Here is a 22,180-nt window from a genome sequence, read left to right as displayed (position 1 = left end):
TCAATATTGCAATAGGCAATATTTCATAATTTCATAAAGTGCAGGTAATTTATATTATGAGTACACATGTTTAATCAATGCATAAGGCACACTTTTTCTGACAATACACCTCAGTTGGCTTCCGTCTGCAAAATGCTGTAGTGTGGGAACTCAGCACCAAAGAAAAATCACCAGGTGAATATAAATCAGCGGGGGCGAACAAAACATAACATTTGGATTTTGCGCGGAGTCGAGAAAGTCAGACAAGCTAAGATAACCCCAAGAAGTTACCTGATGCAATCCACAAAAGGACAAAAAGGAAGAATTCACCTTCGTCGGGACCTCCTTCTTTCTTTCCTTCTTTTTCTGTAGCTGAGTTGACCTGGGCAACCCATACATGGTGTGAGATCCCTGCATCTTACTAGTCTCGGATATCACACGTGTTTGTGACACTACACAATCCCGCGGAGGTGTGAGTTACTTGTACCAAGGGTAATGATTACAGCTATCACCAGGCTGAGTCTATTATGTTCGTGTGGCACCATCTACACTCGGAAAAATCGTGAATTGGAGATACCGTTTCACTCGTATCCCCGCTTAAAATCTGGAATGGCTTTCAACGAGGAATATATCCCATTCTGCTATCAATTCTTTGATGAGAAATTTCCTAACAAAGCAGTTATGTAATGAATTTTAGGTAACTTATCATCTCGTAGTTATATGTTTTCTTCGAGAGAATATCCACCGAAAGAACGCACGCGGTCCTGGGGATGTCCCCAAAGTGTCATCATGTCCTCGTCCTTCGATATGAATCTGCAGGACGTCCTGAGGGCGATACTCACGGATTGTCCACGAGGAGTCATTCAAGTACGTCCTGTGCGCGTCCCTGTGGGTAACTGACTGGATGAACAATATTATTTTGTACAGCTTACCTGCTGAGACTCCCAAATAACGAGTGATACATTTCTTTTGTTTTTGGGTCGATCTCTGGGGCTGGATGGCATTTCTCATAAACAGAGTGCGGTCCTGCGTAAGATTCCTCTTCCCAAAAAACGGTGACTGTCTATGACACATGGAGCATTTGCCATGAAAAAGACAGAAGTGCGCAATTCTGTTGCACTGTTCTTGACCTTTCAAGGTCCCACCGAACGTCTCAAACCAAATGGAGTAAGAAACACAGGATTTGCATCAATATGAAATTAATATTCTAAGCAGTTCCTCGTTTGTTGTATTATTTGTTTGCATAATCAAATTAAACTTAGCAGCTCACCCTTCGTTTTTAATTTGGAAGCGACCAAGGCTCTCGTATTTACGGGTGGACGCGTAACAAGCAATAAATAGTATCTGTTAGTATCGCTTAGTATGCGATAGGTACAGTGATCGATGCCTGCTATGTACCTTTCGGACATAATGCTCCTGGAAATACTTTTTTCGGAATCTCTGATATTTCTTTCTGCTTGCTTTGAAACCGCCGCGCTCTTTGTGCGTTATGAGAAATAGGATAAACAAATAAAAAGGAGCAAACGAAAAGCTGGTGAGTAAGGTTGAACAAGTCCCGAAATGAGAAAAACGGCCTTGTAGTCAAGATGATCCACCTTTGTCAAAATAAATAAATAAATAAATAATCACAATAAGATATCGTGTTTTGCTCTAAAACCCTACTGATTGTGTTTTTGGAACACTTCCTGTGGAGCTTCTGGAGATGGCCCGAGGTGTAGCATTTTAACGCTTTTCTGACAAACTGAGGACCATACGGGGATGTCCGAGGGATGTTATTCCTGTCCCAATGGAGCATCCGTGGGATGACCTGAGGATATTGTGTTCTTGGGGCAAGGGGATGAAACTCGCGAGTTCCTTCGCGGACTAAAGTGAGGCGCTGAGAGCTATTCGCGTCATCATTCAGTGCCTTTGTAAAATGAAATGCACAACCATAAACTGTGATACGTTGTCGGACAGGGCCCACACTGAGCACAGCAATAACTGCCTGAACTGCACCAAGCTCAAAGTCAAACAGTCACGTTGCAGCATGCTTTAGCGTTTCGAGATGTCCACAAGGTGCAGTCGAGGTGTTCTTTATGATTTGGAAAAGTACCTCGTATGCCTGCTGGTGACGCCATTCGATTAGGCAGTACACCATTGGGTGGGACCCTCCGTTGACAATCACATGCAGAGTGTAGAGCTGTCCGAGATTGGTAAACTCCGGTGGGGAATACGCGAAGTTGCCGTCGCCTAGGACGCAGTCTGCAGCTAACACAACCCGCAGATCCTCATATCAGTCAAAAATACCAGCATCTCTCTTCCTGGTGTGCATTCTTCGTTCCTGAGGAAGTCTTGGTTCGTGATGGATTTCTGCAACTCCTTGGGGATATTTCCAATTATCACATTTCTCATGGTATGAATGTTCCGGTTATAGGACAGAGCACGACGCTTGGAGGCATATCCATATGCAGACACAAGCTTTGATGTTATGCCCACTCGCACGTCTTCGACGTATCCGTCGAAGTTACTATCTACGGCCGAAAGAGCAGTGTTATAAGCATCGCAGGGTCTCTTGTTTGTTCGCCAGATTTCAGTCCGTACTTCACCTATATACCGTTTCGAGAGAACTTCAGCAGCTGACTGCTTTGAGGATGTCGGATCGCACGAGCAAGCAGTGGTTAAATTATCTGGGTGAGTAGCTAAGATGCCATTTCGCAGTGTCAGATGAGCTACACCGGCCGCAGCACAAAACAGGAGGTACAGCGATAATGCTGTACGAAGGGCCCCCTTACAAAAATGAAAATTTACTTTTAATTGACGATCGACTTCCTTTTTATTGACCGTATTGACTTCCTAATTCCTTTATTTTTTATTAAATTTAGTCAATCAAAAGCCAATTGACAAATAGTTGACACAAATTGACTGCATTTTAATTGCCATGAGTCAACCGGCAGCAAATTGAATTTTGCGTTACTTTTTTACCGCAGAAAGCGCAGCCGGTACACAGCCATAACGGTTATCAAGTAGCAAGCACAGCGATCCCCATCGCCAAATTTCAGCAGGTACGAAGCCGTCACGTCGCTATGGAACGGCTTTGTGTCCGCTGAATAATATGTGTGCCTCCTGAACCGTGTACTCGTGTGTTGGTTGAACAATGTGTGTATCGGATGAATATGTGCCTTCAGTTGGAGCGTACTACGCTGCTCCGCGCTCCGCCGTTGAGGAGTGACATGGCACCGCGTATTCTTCCGCAGTGCATTCCTTCCCTTCCCGCTTCCCGCGTTGTTGCCCGTTGTCTGCGCTGCAACCTGCAACCTCGCCTTTGGGAAGGATGACAGCCTTGCGAAATTGCAAAATTCCCATATCGGACCCCCTCCTGGGAACAAGGCGAACCGGAAGTCGCGCGTCACTAGTAATAAATTGCGCTGTAAGTTGCAAATTCCTTAGTGAGGGTAGGTTATGTTAGGTCAGTACATATTATACGCGCGGGGGGTCCGGGGGGGTATCCCCCCCCCCCCCGCAGTTGTTCGAGACTGTGCTCACTTCTGTCTAAGCCTCGTTCCTAGGGTTAGATCGGAGGGTGTCCAATGTGGGATATCTGGCTAACTCGACAACCTTGCTTTTTAAGTACAGGTTTAATGTTCGCTTAAGGTAAGTCAACCTAGCTGTGATGCATCGTGCGACACCTGCGTTTTACTCGTGTTTAACCATCGAAGTACATTCTGTTGCAAGCGGTGGACGCATTGCAAATGGCGACAGGAGAGGATCGGCTACATCGGTGAAGCGACGATACAAGCGAAATTAATTGTATTCTTTCGTTATAGGTGACCGTGGGACTCTCGATTGCAAGGACATGAGTTAGAAAATGACGTACTATTCCAGCATTCACGTTGGAACAATACCATCGTGATATTCACTTCGGTTTCTCTACAAGTTGTTTCCTGTCTCAACGGTCACGCATACGCGTGCAAAATTCCTACTGCTTCTCACATTGAAGCGTGTCTGGGTGCCGCTTGCTTGGACAATTGTTCGTCGGCCATTTCGTTTGAGGAACTGTCGTGTTGTCAGTAAGGGTGATCTTCATTGAGCTTTGCAGTGCCAGCCCGTTCGAAGTTTCGAGGATTGTGTGTTCGACGTTTGGAGGGCTGCCTGGTGCATCGGATGGGTTGTGTGTCTATGCAGCGGCTACTCCATATGTGTGTGTTGGGATTAGTGAATCGGGTATGCTTTCTGGATGCAATTTAAAGGTACGTGCAAGCCAATAAATTTTTGTGTTTCATGTTCGATGTCCTTGGAGCATTTTCTTCCTTTCATTTCCTTTTTTGCGAAGCCTGGAGGTCATCTTTCTGTACTTTCTGTAAGGGAGCTCGGGAGGTACAATGTATCTCGCGTATTAGTGGGTACAAGTAACCCTTCAATACGTCCTGTACACTGTGACTCCTGGCGTTCGCAGGGATGTCGTACCAGTTGTTTCAGGGGCACGGGGCACCTGCAGCTTTCGCAGGCACCGCGGAACACAGAGTCAATAAACACAGTGCCCATTCTCAATTGAAAATAGTCAATCACCAGTCCATAAAAAGGCACATAAGAATCAGTGAATACAGTGCCAAATCTGAATCGAAAAATAGTCAATCACCAGTCAATATAACAACACCGGTATAAACCACACAATATAAAGACACCGGCCAATTATTAATAAGAAAACGATAAGAATCAATCACCCATAGATTAAATGTAAATTGACATTGCACTGGCATTCGTTGACTTTAGTCAATTGACGGTCAATTGAAAGGAGTCGTTTATTTTCGTAAGGGATCCCTCGGGTTTGATGACATGTAGGAAAATTCCAGCACGCACGCTGGCCATTGGCGACTGTCGTATTTCAGCACGGGCTTTCCGGACCTCTGCATGGATGGCACAAACCTTGATTGGTTCTGATCCATAGCCACGAAATGGCTGACGTGCGGACCAATGGAGCACTAACAGGAGAGTGGACTGCAGATGCCGCACAAACTTTCAAGAGGTCATCGTGCGCATCACAAAGTCCGTGCCATTGTTCTGGGATCGGTACACCGGTTGACCCATTTCATTTTCCCGAAGCTCCCAAGGCAATCCTTCTAGGCGAAACACCGTCTGTTGTTTCCTTGAGGGGTCAGTGTCTGAGGAGGAAGACTGTGGCATGTCATTGTTTAATTTTAGTATCGTGCTGTGCGTTATGCTGTTTGTAAGACGAAGTGCTTGTATCTTAGGAAAAATGACATATGTAAAACCTGCATATTGTATGCAGGCAATAAATAATTTTGTTTTAAGGAAATGCACCTTTTTTTCTTAAGATATTGAGATCCGACTTTTCGAATTTATCGGACAAACTCGAATGAACTCCTTTCGGTTTCTTTTTCATTTCAGTTGTGAAGGGACATTCATGTCTATGATGACCCTGGGTACCCACGATTTAGAAAACAGGGGTCATCTCGGGCGCATAGCTAGAGAAGTCATTATGGTTAGAACAAATACGTTTTAGTCGTAGCAATCGTCCACAATGTTTCACACAAGACTCCGACTTGTAGGTGTTTTGAAGATGTCTATGGCTCAGTTCACCAGATTTAAGAGACACTGAAACATCAAGAAAATTAGCCGACCGGTGTGAGAAGTGACATGGCATTGTACAAAGAATTGAAGGTTACAAGAGGGTGATTTCATGCCGGATGAGGCAGGGTGGTCCGGTCGACCTCATCATTTTTTTTTTCTTCCAAACATATATTAAAGCCTTGTCCCTAGGAGGCATATTGGCGCTGAAAGTAGTTGAAAATAATTGGAGGTTATTTTTAATGAATTATCATTCAGATGGTGGGCATTTCGACCATTGCGCTTCCTACGCAGTTTGAGGCCACGTGTTTTCATAACTATTTGACATATCCAGCTGAATTTTCTTTCCACTTATTGTCTGGTGTGGGTAGCATTGCATCCTAAGTTCTGAAGATCCTAAACATCCCATCCTAAGGTTTGCCTTTGAGGAGATAAAAAATCGCAAAGTTGCCTCATTTGTAAAATATGGGTACCCCACAACTCGTCCCCAAATTGTGATACCCCAAAGTAATCTACATCATTGTGTTCGTCTCGAAACGCCCTTTCTTTTCATAGCGAGTACATCGTATTGTGAATTAGGGCAACGCCCCCAACAGTCTGTTTGTGAGGGGTGTCTACGGAAAATGCGTAAATTTGACAGCGCGCATCCCATGTATTCCCACTCGTGACATCGTTCATTTTACTCACAAACGTTCTTCATGACGACTCAAAACAGCACATAAAAAGAATTGCTTCAGAGATGGTCGAAGTTACGTCGCGAAGGGCGTTGAGTTACGGACGTAACTTCCACCATCTCTGAAGCAAACTTTTTTGATGTGCTGTTTTGAGTCGTCATGAAGAACGTTTGTGAGTAAAATGAACGATGTCACGAGTGGGAATACACTATAGGATGCGCGCTGTCGAAATTACGCATTTTCCGTTGACACCCCTCGCAAAAAGACTGTTGGGGGCTTTTACCTAATTCACTATACGATGTAGTCGCTATGCGAAGAAAGGCCATTTCGAGACGAACACAATGATGTATATTACTTTGGGGTATCACAACTGGGGGACGAGTTGTGAGGTTCCCAAAACGTACCATATTTTAGAAATGAGGCAAAATTGCGATTTTTTGTCTCCTCTAAAGCAAACCTTAGGATCTTCAGAACTTAAGATGCAATGCTACCCACACCAGACAATACGCCGGAAAAAATTCAGCTGAATATGTCAAATAGTTATGGAGATACGTGGCGTCAAACTGCGTAGGAACCATCAATTATTTTCAACTACTTTCAGCGCCAATATGCCTCCTAGGGACAAGGCTTTAATATATGTTTGAAAGAAAAAAATGGCGAGGTCGACCGGACCACTGTGCCTGATCCGGCGTCAAATCACCCAAGAATAATTTTAGAGACGTCTCCTCATCAGGTCAGATGATGAATATAACATCGATATATATCGATATATATATACAGGGTGTCCCAAAAAAACGTGTCATTGAATTATAATAAAAAACTACGCCGCCTAGAATCATGCGGTCAACAGCATTTGTTCTAATTAGGTTTTTGCCAACTCCTAATGTGAATGTCATGTACTCCAAGTTTAATTAAGTAAATATTTGCGAACTGAACTCGGAAATTTGCCAAGTAAAAGTCACTTTTTTAACCCACCAATATGAAGAGCGTGCCGAATTCACTCAAATTCATGATAATTCACAGTGATATTCACGAGCTATCCCATAGGAAAAAATAGCCGAATATCATGCTTTTCGGAGCACACGGACCATAGCGCGCGATGACTTTTTGAGCGCAATCGCTCTCAGTGCGACGAAAGGAGGTTCCGAAGCCAGCCCACAGAGGGTGCGTTCCAAAACCTACTCGAGTCAACTCGGGAGTAGCGCTCTGCCCGAAGCGCCGTTCGAAAACCGGGTCGAGTAACTCGATGACGTCAATACCCGCGTTCCGAAACAAGGTAGAGTAAGGAGAGAGTTAACTCGATTCAACTCTCCTCCGAAGGCCGGTCAGTGAAGGTTCGCCCGAGTAATGACGTCATGCTTTTGTCGTCTGCTGTTTTCCGCGAAAGCGCGGCATCGAAACCAGCTGAACGTGTGGTTGTCAAAAAGCCTCGACCTCCACAACGGGTTATCAATACACAACTGGACACCAAAATGGCAACACTCTTCCTATGCGGATTGTGCCACATGGTTTTTGAGGACCAGGCGAACGCCCAAAGACATGCGAGCCGGATACATTTCCCAGGAAAAAGTGAGTCTCGCTGGTGCGCTTTTCTATTTTGTCTCCATGTACGTTGCTTTTCCATTATCTATTTAGCATATGTTCACTAACAGCTGCCCTGCAATGTTTATTTCTTTCACTGCCTTGTAGTCACGTGTTCCTTGTTAAGGCGGAGCTCTATGTGAAACGTTCAAAACTATATTAGGAGCAAGGGCTATTACTGTCCAGCATTATTATTATTATTACTTTTGTGTGCGTGTGTTGGAAATGGGATTTTAAATGAAATTTTACTTTTCTTCCTTTACCTTCACAGTCGTAAGAGGGTTTGTCGGTACGTTCGTGTGAACAGGTTTCAGATAAAATATGTACTACTATAGGCGCAGGCTAGCTGGTGGATAAATGCTTGGGTGGAACTTGGCTAAATTCTGAGCTGTGGAAGGAAGGGACAACACGACAGAACTCTGTCACGAATTTCCCGTCTTTTCGCCCAAGCTCAGACTTCTTTCAAGATAAATGAAGCATGAGGCGTTTGCGCGCTCCCCGATACGTGTGCTATCAGAACCGCTTCATCGCGCTCTGATTACATGTTTTGTTTCAGCCGTTCAGCTCACATTCGACTCCGACGCCGCGGACATTTCCGTGACCCAAACCACGTCCGCACCACTACCTCAGTTCCAGGATTCCAACCAGCAGCTTCCACCTTTTGTATTTTTCATCTTCTGTCGTCATGGTGTTACCATTTCTCTTTTTTTTATTTCTTTTGACTACGAAATGCAACGGGATGTATCCACTTTATGCATTTGGGGTAGCTAATGGTACGTGAAAACTCCCGTCCCACAAAAAATTAACAAATAAATCACGACAATGTCAGTTGCTTTTCCTTTTCATTCTCCAATAGAGGGACTTAAGAATAATTCTGCAGTGTCTTGGAAGAAATAGTACCAGACAAGGAATCTCTGAATGTAACTGCAACAAGTAACTATATATACACAAAGTGCTGAAAAAGCCAAATGCCCACTGGGCCGACAAGACAGAGTGCAACTATGTCTGACGGGGCATGGTGACTCCCGTAAACAGCTCACAATACATTCCCAGTCGTCGTTATCGTCGTCTCTGTAAAATGAATCTGACGCGCGCGAGATGAGAGCAGTGTTGACACCGGCCTCCATCTTAACTCGGTCGGTGTCCCCCATGCGTTCCCAAAGCTACTCGACCGGGTGCGTACTCTGTGGTCACATGGTACAACTCGGTCATGTGACCTACTCGACCCGAGGGTTTGTTTTGGAACGCACCCAGAGTGATAGTAGAAAAAGTAACAGTTCCTAAAATTGCGAGAGGGAAAGCATTATCCCAGCGAAAGTCGGACGTGATAAGCCGTGAATGTTTTATCTCTTTCTGCGATATCGGGCAGGGCTGGGTTTCCAACCTCCTTTCGTCGGACTGACAAAGATTGCGCTGAAAAATTCATCATGCGCTGTTCTGTGCGACCTCCGTAGAGCACGATGTTCGGCTATTTTTTCCGATGGGATAGCTCCTGAATATCTCTGTCAATTATCATTAATTTGACTAAATTAGACACGCTCTTCACATTGGTGGGGTAAAAAAGTTACCTTTACTAGGCAAATTTCAGACTTAAGCTCGCAAAAATTTACGCAATTAGACTTACGTAACACGACATTCACATGAAGAGGCGGCAAAAACCCAGTAAGAACAAATGCCATTGACCGCATGACCCTAGGTGGTGTAGTTTTTTTATTATAATTCAATGACACGTTTTCTGGGACACCCTGTATACAGGGTGTTCCATTTAAGATTGACCCCACCTTTAAAAAATAATGACTCATTGCAGTGCTTTCGTCGCGCAATTAACTGATTAATTAATTAATTTAATTTTCTAACTTTTTAATTAGGAGGATTACACCGGAGATGTCAATTGTGAAGTTGTGGGCGTTGACATGAGAAAGCGAATGCAGTTTGTTGCAACTCTCTAGCTCATACGAGTCTTTTTTTTTCCGGGACAGCAGAAAGGCCCGGAGTTCCAAAACTACGACGGAATCAGTTTCCGTCGCGCGAAAAAAGCGCTTGATTGCAGCGCTTTCTCACGGGCGCTTGACGAACAAGCATTGATGCCGTCCGTTCCGCCTATGCTGTTGCTGCTATCTGTCACGGGTGCTGGGACACCAGGAAGGTCACTGCGGCGCTTTATCTCTTGATTCTTTGTTTTTTAGGCGTGAAGCGACACAAAACACGGGAAGCGGAAGATATTTGCTCACGGCTTACTTTGAACCACGAGCGCGAGATTGTTAAATCAATAAGAAAGAAAGAAAAGCTGTGGGCTACCACCGTGCCGACATTCTTTGTTGAACGCTCTGAGGGACAAACAACGCCCTACTCCAACGAACAGAAAGCGGACATGGTTCTTGCCCTAGGTGCTGCAGGGGGCAAAAAGAAAAAGGCAGTCAAGATATTTCAGAGGTGGCATCCTGGCACAAGACCACACCCATCGACTATTGTCCGTCAATACGAGGCGCTGAAACAATATGGCAGGTTCACCAAGGAGCGTTGTAGGCCAGCGGAGCTTTTAGGCGATGCTCGCATCAACATCTTGGCATTTGTTGAGGCCTATCCCGAAGCTAGCCGCCGCAAGGCGAGCAGGCAGACAGACGTCCCGTTGTCCACGGTGTTTAGAGTGGTAAAAGAAGCAGGCCTCCATCCACAAAACATACAACTTCACCAACAGTTGGAGCAAAAGGACTTTGAAAGCCGGTTGCACTTCGCCAACTGGCTTTTGCAGATCGTCGATGAGAACCCCCAATTTCTAAGAAATGTCATATGGACTGACGAGGCAAATTTCTCTAGTGACGCACAGGTGAACTTGAAAAACGCTCATTACTGGAGCGCTACTAATCCGCATTGGCATGGAAGGACGCGCCGCTAGTATGAGCGGTCGCTCAACGTGTGGTGCGGTATCTGCGACGGAGCTCACATTGGCCCCGTCTTCCTTGATGGGACACTGACCGCGGTAAGGTACCTCAATGAGATTCTATTGGGCCCCGTGGAAGAGATCTGCGCCAACGTTCTACTGGCACGGCTTGGCAAGCTGTGGTTTCAGCACGATGGCGCACCCGGCCACAGCTCTAGCCATGCTCGTGCCTATCTCAACAGGGCATTTCCTAGCCGATGGATAGGAAGGTACGAACCTGTGTCGTGGCCTGCGAGGTCCCCAGACCTGACGCCGTTAGATTTCTTCCTGTGGGGATATCTGAAGGATCGCGTGTACGACCAGGAGACAACAACACCTGACGCCCTTAAGGCGAGGATCACGGAAGTGTGCCGTAGAATCCCCTCGGCCACGTTGCGTAGGGCAACGGAGGACACAATTAAGAGATGCATGTTTTGTGTGACTGAGGAAGGCGATCTCTTCGAACACCTGCTCTGAATGTACATAGTATTGTTTCGGTCATGTTAAAATACCTGTTCAATGTTCTGTAAAATAAGTTGGATGAAAAAGAAGGCATACTATTTTTATCTACTCGTTTAATTCTTTGTTTGCTTGAACAAACTTCGGTTGCCAGTTTGAAAAAAAAAAGACGATGGCTTGGTTAATAGCGTTTCCTCCTTCCATTCCCAAGCTCGCGTGCTCTGAACGCGGGCGGAGACGCAAGCAATTTGTTTGAAGGCACGGTTTGCTTAGGCATGCCGTCTCCGGGTGTGACTTACATACGATCTCCCGTGTGTAAGATTCCACCCACGTTACAGAACTCCAAGTGGGCAAAATTAATTCACAGACCCTACTACCGTGGCGTCGGTCATGATCACCGTTATCTCCCCTTTACAGGGTGTCCCAGAAAACGTGTCATTGAATTATAATTAAAAACCTACACCATCTAGAGTCATGCGGTCAATGGCATTTGTTCTTACTGGGTTTTTGCCACCTCCTCATGTGACTGTTGTGTAACGTAAGTTTAATTAAGTAAATTTTTGCGAGCTTAAGTCGGAAATTTGCCTAGTAAATGTCACTTTTTCACCCCACCAATGTGAAGAGCGTGTCTAATTTAGTCAAATTAATGAGAATTGACAGGGATATTCAGGAGCTATCCCATTGGAAAAAATGGCCGAACATCATGCTCTACGGAGGTCGCACAGAATAGCGCACGATGAATTTTTCAGCGCAATATTTGTCAGTCCGACGAAAGGAGGTTGGAAACCCAGCCCTCCCCGACATCGCAGAAAGAGATAAAACAGGAACGGCTTATCACATCCGACTTTCGCTGGGATAATGCTTTCCCTCTCCCAATTTTAGGAAGTGTTACTTTTTGTAATATCACTCTGTGGGCTGGCTTCGGAACCTCCTTTCGTCGCACTGAGAGCGATTGTGCTCAAAAAGTCATCGCGCGCTATGGTTCGATGCTCCGAAAAGCATGATATTCGGCTATTTTTTTCCGATGGGATAGCTCGTGAATATCAGTGTGAATTATCATGAGTTTGAGTGAACTCGGCACGCTCTTCATATTAGTGGACTAAAAAAGTGACCTTTACTTGGCAAATTTCCGAGTTCAGTTCGCAAATATTTACATAATTAAGCTTGGAGTACACGACATTCACATTAGGAGGTGGCAAAAACCTAATAAGAACAAATGCTGTTGACCGCGTGATTCTAGGTGGCGTAGTTTTTTTATTATAATTCAATGACACGTTTTCTGGGACACCCTGTATTGTCATAAACCCCCCAATTATTATTGTTATTATTTACATGCTCACTTGCTTCTTTCCTTTCTTGCTTGCCCTGTGCAGCATCTAGGACAAGCATCGTACCTACTGTCTCTTCGTTGGAAAAGACATAACTTGTGCTACAACGCAGAAAGTAGGTGCAAATGAAAAGGTGTAAAAGAGCGGCTTCATAAATTTCATAATCCACAGCTTTTCCAAGGTATATCTAAACTGGTAGCGTAAACAAGCGAAAATACCAAATCAGACCCATCGGCAAAGCCACCAGCAAGATGCGCGAGCGATCCTGGGTGTTGACAGCAGAGGTACGGTCGTAAACACAAAAACTTCACAACATGGGCGTGGCTTGTGTGTGTACTAATAGGTTACTCATAATTTCAATGTAGAAAAAAACTTTCTGTTGCCCCGCTCGTGCATATATACGAAATCATCTACCACCCGAGTACATTTCCGTGTCCTGCTCCTTTTGCGCATGTGTCACAGTAGGCGTGTTTATCCGTGTATCTCTGTATCCGTGCATTGTGTCCGTGCATTGTAATACTGAGTTGGTACACTTTTTGAGTTAAACAGGAAACGACGTTCACATCTCGGAGCTGTAGACCAAGAACCACTTGTGTGAACAGATAAATACAATGCATCCCCTGTTGCTGGCCCCGCGAAAAAAAAAAAATTCGTCATGGGACGAGCGGCCATGATAGCGTGAGTGTTAGCAGGAATCAGCTGTGCACCAACGATGCCATGTTTCGTTGCAATTTACCTATATATATAGCCACTCACTGAATAATTGCAAACGTCTAATCACTAGGTGTACGTGTAGCTCAAGGAGAGAAATGGAACTTAAGTGAATCTTCCTAATTTCTGTGTGGTCATCACGATGCCCTTCAGTCTGGAATTGTATAAATCTGTCATAACTCTATGTATTTCGAATTGATATGTTTAATTAAACCTGATGTGAATTATTTTTCTGCATTCTCGTCTGGTGTTGTTGGTTGGGTGAGGGAAAGGGTATACAACGCAGACAAAGTGCGCGAATGTAAATGTGCCGTGGCTAATTATGCACTACTAATTATTCATAGTGCTGACGTCATCCCTGACATCATTTATTTACAATCGTAGTAGTCCGCTCAACGGATGGATGGCGCTGACCGTCTCTATCATGGCGTCATTATGAAGACACAGGGGCCTATGGGAGTTGCGCTACCAGTTTAGATATACCTTGGCTTTTCTTTCTTTCCTATTGATTTAATAATCTCGCGCTCGTGGTTCAAGGTAAGCCGTGAGCAGATATCTTCCGCTTCCCGTGTTTTGTGTCGCTTCACGCCTAAAAAACAAAGACTCAAGATAAAGGGCCGCGGTGACCTTGCTGGTGTCCCCGCACCCGTGACAGATAACAGCATAGGCGGAACGGACGGCATCAATGCTTGTTCGTCAAGCGTCCGTGAGAAAGCGCTGCAATCAAGCGCTCTTTTCGCGCGACGGACAACTGATTCCGTAGTAGTTTCGGAACTCCGGGCCCTTTCTGCTGGCCCGGAAGAAAAAGGACTCGTATGAGCTAGAGAGTTGCAACAAACTGCATTTGCTTTCTCATGTCAACGCCCACAACTTCACAATTGAAATCTCCGGTGTAATCCTCCTAATTAAAAAGTTAGAAAATTAAATTAATTAATTAATCAGTTAATTGCGCGACAAAAAACACTATTAAATGCTCCAGGTCACTGGTAACACTATGCACTTGGTTTCATTCTTCTGTGATGAGTCATTATTTATTATTATTTATTCGTTATTATTTGTTATTCTTAGAAGACGCGTCTTTCTTTCACCCCCAATGTGAGAGGGAGAAAGAGCACACTATCGCCTCTCGCGTCCTGGAAAAAGATTAAAAGGAAACAGAAAATGCAACCCAATATAAGGCCAGTTCCGATAGAGTCACCCGATACATTTGTTTTTTGTTTTGTTTCCGCAAGTTAAAGATCATCTTCGACGCATGAGGCGGCACTGTGCTCCTTCCCCTAGGGTGCCTCGATAGTTGCGCCCTCTTTGCAGGGTGAGCGCACTCTTTGTAGGGCCGAACGCCGCCGCAGGTTGCGTGGCCGCCATTACGTGGCCAAGTTCGCTGCATTGGTGTACACTGTGTGCGCCACAATGCCCGGCTGCTGCGCTCCAGGTCGCTCGAACCATTCTACTAAAGGGTGGAAGCTGTATCGCTTCCCGACTGACAAGAACAGGCGAAAGCTTTGGTTTGCGAAAATAAAGCGGGACAAGTGGGAGTTGACAGCCGGTTCACGGATTTGCAGCGTATGTATTCCTTATGGCGATTTCCCCACTCTCCTTACAGGTGCAGTGTTTTGTGAAGGAAGAGCTGTCGTTTAGGAACTATTATGCGCAATGTGTACACATTCATAGAGAGTAATTGGTATAATGTTATCGTTTCGTAGGCACACGTTGAGGATGCGAGCTTCGAAAAGAATCGAGCGGATAGCTGGAAGAAATTGAAACCGAACGCGGTTCCGACGTTGTTCAGCTATCGCCGTAAGTGCACTGCGATTGCTCCTTTCAGTCGCGTACTGTGATATTGTTGGTATATATGGTACACACCTATGCTGTGTGGCACATTTTTATTTGTTCCATAGCAGCTGCTCCCAAGCACAGGAAGCCACCGAAGCCCAGAACCAACAAGTGCCAGCCAATCCCGACGGCCTCGCATGCAGATGAGGTTGCATCTGTTGATGATCACAGCACCATAGAAGCAGACAATTCTGCACAAGACCTCACAGCTGATCCAGACTTGACAGCCTCAGCAAACAGTGCCCAGAACCTTGAACGGGCTGAGCTGTTGAAACAACTAAGCGACATAACAAAAATGTACGAAAACCTCAAAGAAAGTTACGAGAAGGCAAACACTTCAATACAGAAGCTCAAACAAAAGGAGAAGACACTGGAGTGTGAACGCCAAGCCTTAGGAAACAACCTGAAATTTTTGAATGAAGATCAGGTGCGAGCCCTGTCCAGAGACAATACACGTGGTATTAACTGGTCTGCAGCTACAGTGAAACAAGCACTGCAAATCAAATATGCATGTGGAACATCTGGCTATGAGCTTCTGCGCAATCTGGGCTACCCTTTGCCATCAAATAGGACTCTAGGCGGCAGACTTCAAAACCTAAGCTTTGCTCATGGGACTTTGGACGAGGTACTCAGTGTCTTGCACACAAAGGCAAATACATTGGAAGACATTGTGAAAGATTGTGCACTCTTCATGAATGAGATGGAAATTGCACAAGGTTATGAGTATGACCGAGCTGAGGATTCTCTGTTAGGAGGTACCACGCTTCCAGATCGACCAGAGGAACCCGCCAACCACGCACTTGTTTTCATGCTTGGTGGTTTGAACAGTCGGTGGAAACAAGTAGTGGCTTACCATTTCACTGCAAGGTCAGTTAATGGCGACGACTTGAAGAACTTTGTTCTAAACTTGGTGGAGTCCTGCTGTAGCACGTCTCTGCGCGTTCTGGTGGTCACATCCGACATGGGGGCTGCAAATAGAGCTGTGTGGCGACAACTTGGATTCTCCAGCCACAGGTGCTCTGAAACCATGTGCTCTATCAGTCCCCCGTGTTTGGAAGACAGGGTTCTATACTTCATGGCAGATCCTGCACATGTGTTGAAGAACATATCAGAGGACAGCTGCTAGCATCAGGAACATTCACGCTCATTGAAGACACAGTGCAGCAAAATCGGCTTCCGAGCAACGAAGTAAACGTAAAGCACATTCAAGCTGTGATCGATTTCGACAATACAAATGAGCTGAAGATCGCGCCCAAGCTGTCAGACATTCACGTTAGCTCTGGACATTTCACCAAAATGAAGGTTGGGGTAGCGGTCCAATTTTTCCGGGAATCCCCTCCTGCAATAAGATACCTCATTCAGAAGGCAGAACTTCCCCAAGAGGCAGAGACTACAGCATGGTTCCTGGCCCTTGTATCCAAGTGGTACACCTTGATGTCTGCTCGTCACCCAGTTGTTCCTCTGAGCCACTTGGATATGACGAAGTACAGAGAAGCTCTGAACACACTTCACCTTGCTCGGGATACCGTCTTAGGAATGAGAACAGGAAATACTTCACACTGGAAGCCATCACAAGCTGGTGTTGTCATTTCCACTTACGTAGTACTGAAGCTACAGCAAGAGTTGCTCGGCGAAGGCAATTACAAGTTTTTCCTCACTGGCAGGCTCACACAGGACTGCCTAGAAAATTTGTTTTCAGTGACCAGGCTGAAAAAACCTGTGCCCAATGCTTATGACATGAAGTGCTGCCTAAAACTGGTATGTGTGAGCCAATTTCTCTACATGCCACGGGCACTCAGTTATGAGCAAGATGATAGCAAATACCTGATTGACCTACTCTCTAGTAGTAATGAATGACGACGACTATCCGGAAACGCACATCTTCGTCTGGACGCCAATAATTAGCAATTAGAGCTAATTGGGACACCCCACATTAATCAGCACCCTCCAGGGAGCCATCACACTAATTGGGGAACGTCTATCTCGCGTCCAGACCAGTTGTGCGTTTCCCGATAATCGTGGTCATAAAAAAGAAAAAAATAGGCAGAAAATAAAATAAAAAGATAGAAATAGAGTGGAGAGAAACAATTTATTCGAAAATCAACGATGCCGCGGCGAAGAAGCCGCTCCGCAACACCCGAGTGACCAGCGCTCGCCATGTTGGTAGTTGGCATCCAGCAGTTGCAGAGATCGACGACAGGTGGCCACTTAGTTGCAAGGTATCACACCAGATGGAGCCACCATCATAGCTCTAGACGAGAAAGACAGAGAACAAGATACTAGCGGCAGGTAAAAATGACAGCACTGCTAAACAAGTCTAGGCATGCGAGAGAAAAGGTCTAAATGGTACACAATGGAGAGAAAATGGTACACATCGGGGGAAAAGGCTTACGGGGTGCGATCGCTTAGGCCTAACCACAGCGTCACAACACTATGCAGCTAACACAAGGCGGGAACCACTGGGCACACATCGCTAAACATGCGTCAACACGAACAAAAGGCTTGCTCACCGCAAAACAAGTCTACACATGCGAGAAAAGGCTTAACACGAGCGCGGTCAAATCACTCGTTGGTCACCGCTAAACACGGCAAACATACGAGTAAAAAGGCTTACGGGGGCGATCGCTTAGGCCTAACCTCAACGTCACAACACTACGCAGCTAACACAAGGCGGGAACCACTGGGCACACATCGCTAAACATGCGTCAACACGAACAAAAGGCTTGCTCACCGCAAAACAAGTCTAAACATGCGAGAAAAGACTTAACACGATCGCGGTCAAATCCCTCGTTGGTCACCGCTAAACACGGCAAACATACGAGAAAAGGAGCGCGTCAAATCACTCACCTTTTCCCCCGCGGCGACTGCTCATCAGCCAGGCAGAAACTGAGCGAGTGCGGGGAACACACGTCTGCTCTCTACGACAGCCAGCCAGAAGCTGAGCGAGCGCGGGGAGCGCACGTCTGCTTTCCACGACAGCCAGAGAGAAACTGACTGAGGCGAGACGCAGCGGCAGCTATGGCTGTGCACGCGCCCTCTGCTTCACCCGTCCGCGCATGCGCGCGCGCGCTCCTAGCGCCCTCTGCGCCGCCCGCGGGTGTTTTTCGGTTTCGACTCTCTGCTGCGCGCGCGCGCGCTCCTAGCGGCAACGGGTGGCTTCTGAGTTTCGGTTTCACTCTCGTTTCTTTGCACACGCGTTTATCTGTATAAAGGCACCGCGCTCGCGTCATCATTCTGACCGATACGTGGAAAACGCCATGTGTGGTTTATTCTCCTGCGTTTCTCGTCGTCGCAAGGAAAAGACAAAAAACGAAGAACTTCGCGAATTTATTCGCAGCATCGTGGAGGAAGCCTTTCAAGTCCACCGCCTGGAATGGTTGCAAGCGCGTCAAGAAATGTGTCAGGACAAGATGAAGACGCTCGACCGCATCTTAGCAGCGGACAGACTGGCGAAAAAGAAGTCCAACTTTAGCCTGGATAATCTGTATTGGGAACGCAGTTCCGACGTAGAGGACGACGACGACGTGTAAATAAAAGCGATGCATTTCTCTTCGAGTCTCAGTCTCTTCTTTCTCTTCGTGCAACGTGTACGCTCGCAACATGTCTTCCCCCGAACCTTTTTGTTTCCGTCATCCCTTTCGCTGTATCTTAAGCGGCCCCTCCATGTGTGGCAAATCTACTTTCGTTGCTAACGTGCTGAGGAACCTGAACGACGTGGTGGACAAGCCTCCGTCACAAATATTCTACGTGCAGAAATATGCTTCGCCGAGCATGCAGGACGAATTCGGGGACTCCGTAAAATTTACCAAGGAGCTACCGCGGGAGTGGGACACGTCGCGCGCTACGCTGATCGTCGTCGACGATCACATGACCGACGCCAGTTCCTTGAAGGAGGTGACCGATCTTTTCATTCCTACAACGCCAGTTACGTCGTCCTGTGGCGCACCGTGCGCACCGTGCACCAGATGGAACATTTCGGCCAACAGCTATTTGGCAGAAAAAGATTGGAGTATTTTCTGGACGCATATAAACAAGCGATGTCGTCGCTCCACGCATATTTACTCGTGGATCTTCACAACTATACGCACAAGGATCACAGGTTGCGTAGCAATATCTTTCCGGGCGAACGTCAATATATCTACGCTCCGAAATGAATCTCCGCCCTCACCTCCCCTTACTCAAAGTACTCTCCACTCTACCCCCTCCGCGCCGTCGCGACGTCTTGAGACGTTCGTCCTCGTCCGACATGAAACACCTCTCCGAAATTTGCCTCAATGTATTGAACGTACAGGTGTCTCTAGCTCCAGATACCTTCGCGCGTTTGAAGAAGCACAAACGCTTTTTACGACGGCTCGCCTACAAAAAGATTCACAAGAATCCGCAACGTTTGAAGCGCTATCTGTCTCAGCAGCGAGGACAGGGCGTTCTTTCGTCGGTGGTTCCTCTCCTGCTTTCCGCCGTGTTGAACCTTTTCGTCAATGGCCAAGAGAATTGAAGTGACCACCTCCTCCTCCTCCATTGGAAACATTCTTTCCTCGAAAGAGAGTGACGACGTCAAAGTGAAATTCATACTGCAAGCACTGTATCGCATACTCAAGCAGTACGGATTTGACCCCTATGACAATAAAAACAAGGCGTCCGACGCTACAAATGACTTTGACTATTCGCTCCTCTCTCCAGAGGTGGACGAAGAGGAAGCGGAAAGGGTCGTCTCGGAATTAAAGAAGGGATCGCGAGGGTTGTGTCAGTAGTCATGTATCAGCTCAACTGGCCCACAACTCACACAGTGGCCTGGACGCCATTAATGAGCAATTAGAGCAATTTGGGACCCCCCACAATAATTAGGATCATTCAGGGAGTCATTACACTAATTGGGGATCATCTAAGACAAGTCCAGACCACTGTGTGAGTTGTGGGCTAGTTGAGCTGCTAAAAAATAAAAAAATAGGTAGAAAATAAAATAAAAAGATGGAAATAGAGTGGAGAGAAACAATTTATTCGAAAATCAACGATGCCGCGACGGAGCACGGAGGCAGGTTGCAAAGCATCGCAGCACCAGTTCCGGACATCCTGTGACGTCAGCTGTGACGTCATCATGGCATGTCTGGGCAAGTTAGGACAGCTCTGGACATGCAAGGAGAAAAACACTCGTAATACAGAGGCTGGGAAAGCAAGAGTATGCAAACCATCAATAGCTAACAACAAAAAGAATTAGTTACACAACAAACGAGCCCACCAGAACAGGAGCGCAGAACCATGCGACTGCTCCATCCGAGAGGCAGGCAGAAACTGACTCGTAATGGTTTTTTTCTCCTGTATAAAGCCCCACAGCTGCACCCCCTAGCGGTTACTTTCTCAACTAATCTCACAACAAAATTATTAAGAATCACGCCAGCACTACTCCCGGTCCCAAGGCAGAAGATGATAGAAAATGGCGGGGATGCCAGAACAACAGCAACCAGCACCCGACGTGCACGGGCACGAAAATCGCAAACAAAGCGGGAACAAAGTTGGCGATAGCATTAGTTACACAACAAATCACCTCACCACAGTAGGAGCGCAGACCGATGCGACTGCTCTCGTCGACAGCCAGGGATCAAGTGACGACGGAGCGAACGACCGCACGTCTTCTCCCAACGAGAGCCAGAGGTGGACTGACGTAAGCGCCACTCTACGGGTGCTACGCATGCGCGCGCTCGTAGCGCCCTCTGCGCGCTCCTACCGCCACCTGCGAGAGGCTAAGAGAGAACAGCATTCCTGCGCCCCCTGCTGGCCGTTCTCATTGGTCGTGAGGCTAAGTGAGAAGAGCATTCCTGCGCCCCCTGCTGGCAGTCCTCATTGGTCCAGACATCATCCTATTGTCTCAGGGCTACACTGTTCTTTTCCACTAATGCTCCTTTGGTCAATCTGCAGTGAAGCCACGGTATGACGTCATCATGCACCTGCGTGGCTCAAGGACGCGTGCGCTCTAGACAGGGGACCTATTATTTATTGAATCACTATCCCAAGATTATTTCCTTCATTCTTCTATAACGATTGCATAGGAAACTATTGCAGAAGAGCACCATGCATGAAAACTGATCGTAGGAATTCCAAAGTCTTACTAAATGAGACTTGCAAAAGAACAAAATATCCTAACATGTAACTCCATCAACGGCTAATAAGAGGACTAGGCACTCAACAAATCAACGCGCGCAGAACTCAGGGCAGCACTATCGTCAAGACGACAATGTTCCTTGTCAAAAAAGAAAAAAATACAAAGCGTTAACACAGGAAAGCATGCATATCGGAGCATGTCAGGACACGTCAGGACAAATTCGCACGACTGTTGGGCAACAGAGGAAAACGAACACTTGAACAGAGTGAAAAGACGCTCACCATCATTTTTCCCATTCACAGCATTCCCTCATTGTAAATCCGCTCGTCACAAAATCCACCTGCATCGTCGAACACCATTCACCAGTGACGAACCACAGATCCGCACCCCATCAGAGGCAGACAGAACCCCACCTAAGCTACGCTCTTCTACTGACGATCAACGCAATTGCCAGGATCATAATTACCGTGTCTACACCCGCCAGTGTCCAAGAGAGAAGTGAATCCTTGCGCCCCCTGCAGGCCAGTCTCATTGGTCGTGACGGCATCCTATTGTCTCAGGGCTACCCTGTTTTTTTCCACTAATGCTCCTCTAGACAAGGTCAACCTGCAGTGAAGCCACGGTATGACGTCATCTTGCAGGTGCGTGGCTCAAGAACGCGTACGCTCTAGACATGGGACCTGTTATTTATTGAATCACTATCCCAAGATTATTTCCTTTATTCTTCTATAACGATTGCATAGGGAACTATTGCAGAAGAGCACCATAGAAAAGAGGAGATTATAGCATTTCATTCCCAAAGTCTTACTGTACAGGGAAAAAATGGTGCAGCAAGACATGTTCATCCCACCCGAGAGCCAGGTAGATAAATGAATAATGATGCTTTGTTCCTCCTGAATAAAGTCACACACCTGTCCCCCTCGCGGTTACTCTCTGAACTAAATGAATCGCAAAAGTATTAAGAATAGCACTATTCCCATTCAAGGCAGCACTATCGTCAAGAATATTCCTTGTACAAAAAGAAAAAAACTAC

General features: G+C 46.3%; 1 long non-coding RNA gene across 1 annotated transcript; it reads right to left on the bottom strand.

Annotated features, from left to right (window-relative positions):
* Window positions 1-20,027: 20,027 nt before the first annotated feature.
* Window positions 20,028-20,891, bottom strand: LOC135391390 (uncharacterized). The gene is made up of 2 exons (XR_010421919.1): window positions 20,598-20,891; window positions 20,028-20,174 (listed from the first exon to the last, which is right to left on the bottom strand). It is a non-coding gene; the product is annotated as an uncharacterized LOC135391390 (long non-coding RNA).
* Window positions 20,892-22,180: the final 1,289 nt, after the last annotated feature.

Source organism: Ornithodoros turicata, chromosome 4, assembly GCF_037126465.1.
Source record: "Ornithodoros turicata isolate Travis chromosome 4, ASM3712646v1, whole genome shotgun sequence".
NCBI lineage: Eukaryota > Metazoa > Arthropoda > Arachnida > Ixodida > Argasidae > Ornithodoros > Ornithodoros turicata.
The sequence above is the reverse complement of the archived record's forward strand: the minus strand, read 5'-3'. Positions and strand labels throughout refer to the sequence as shown.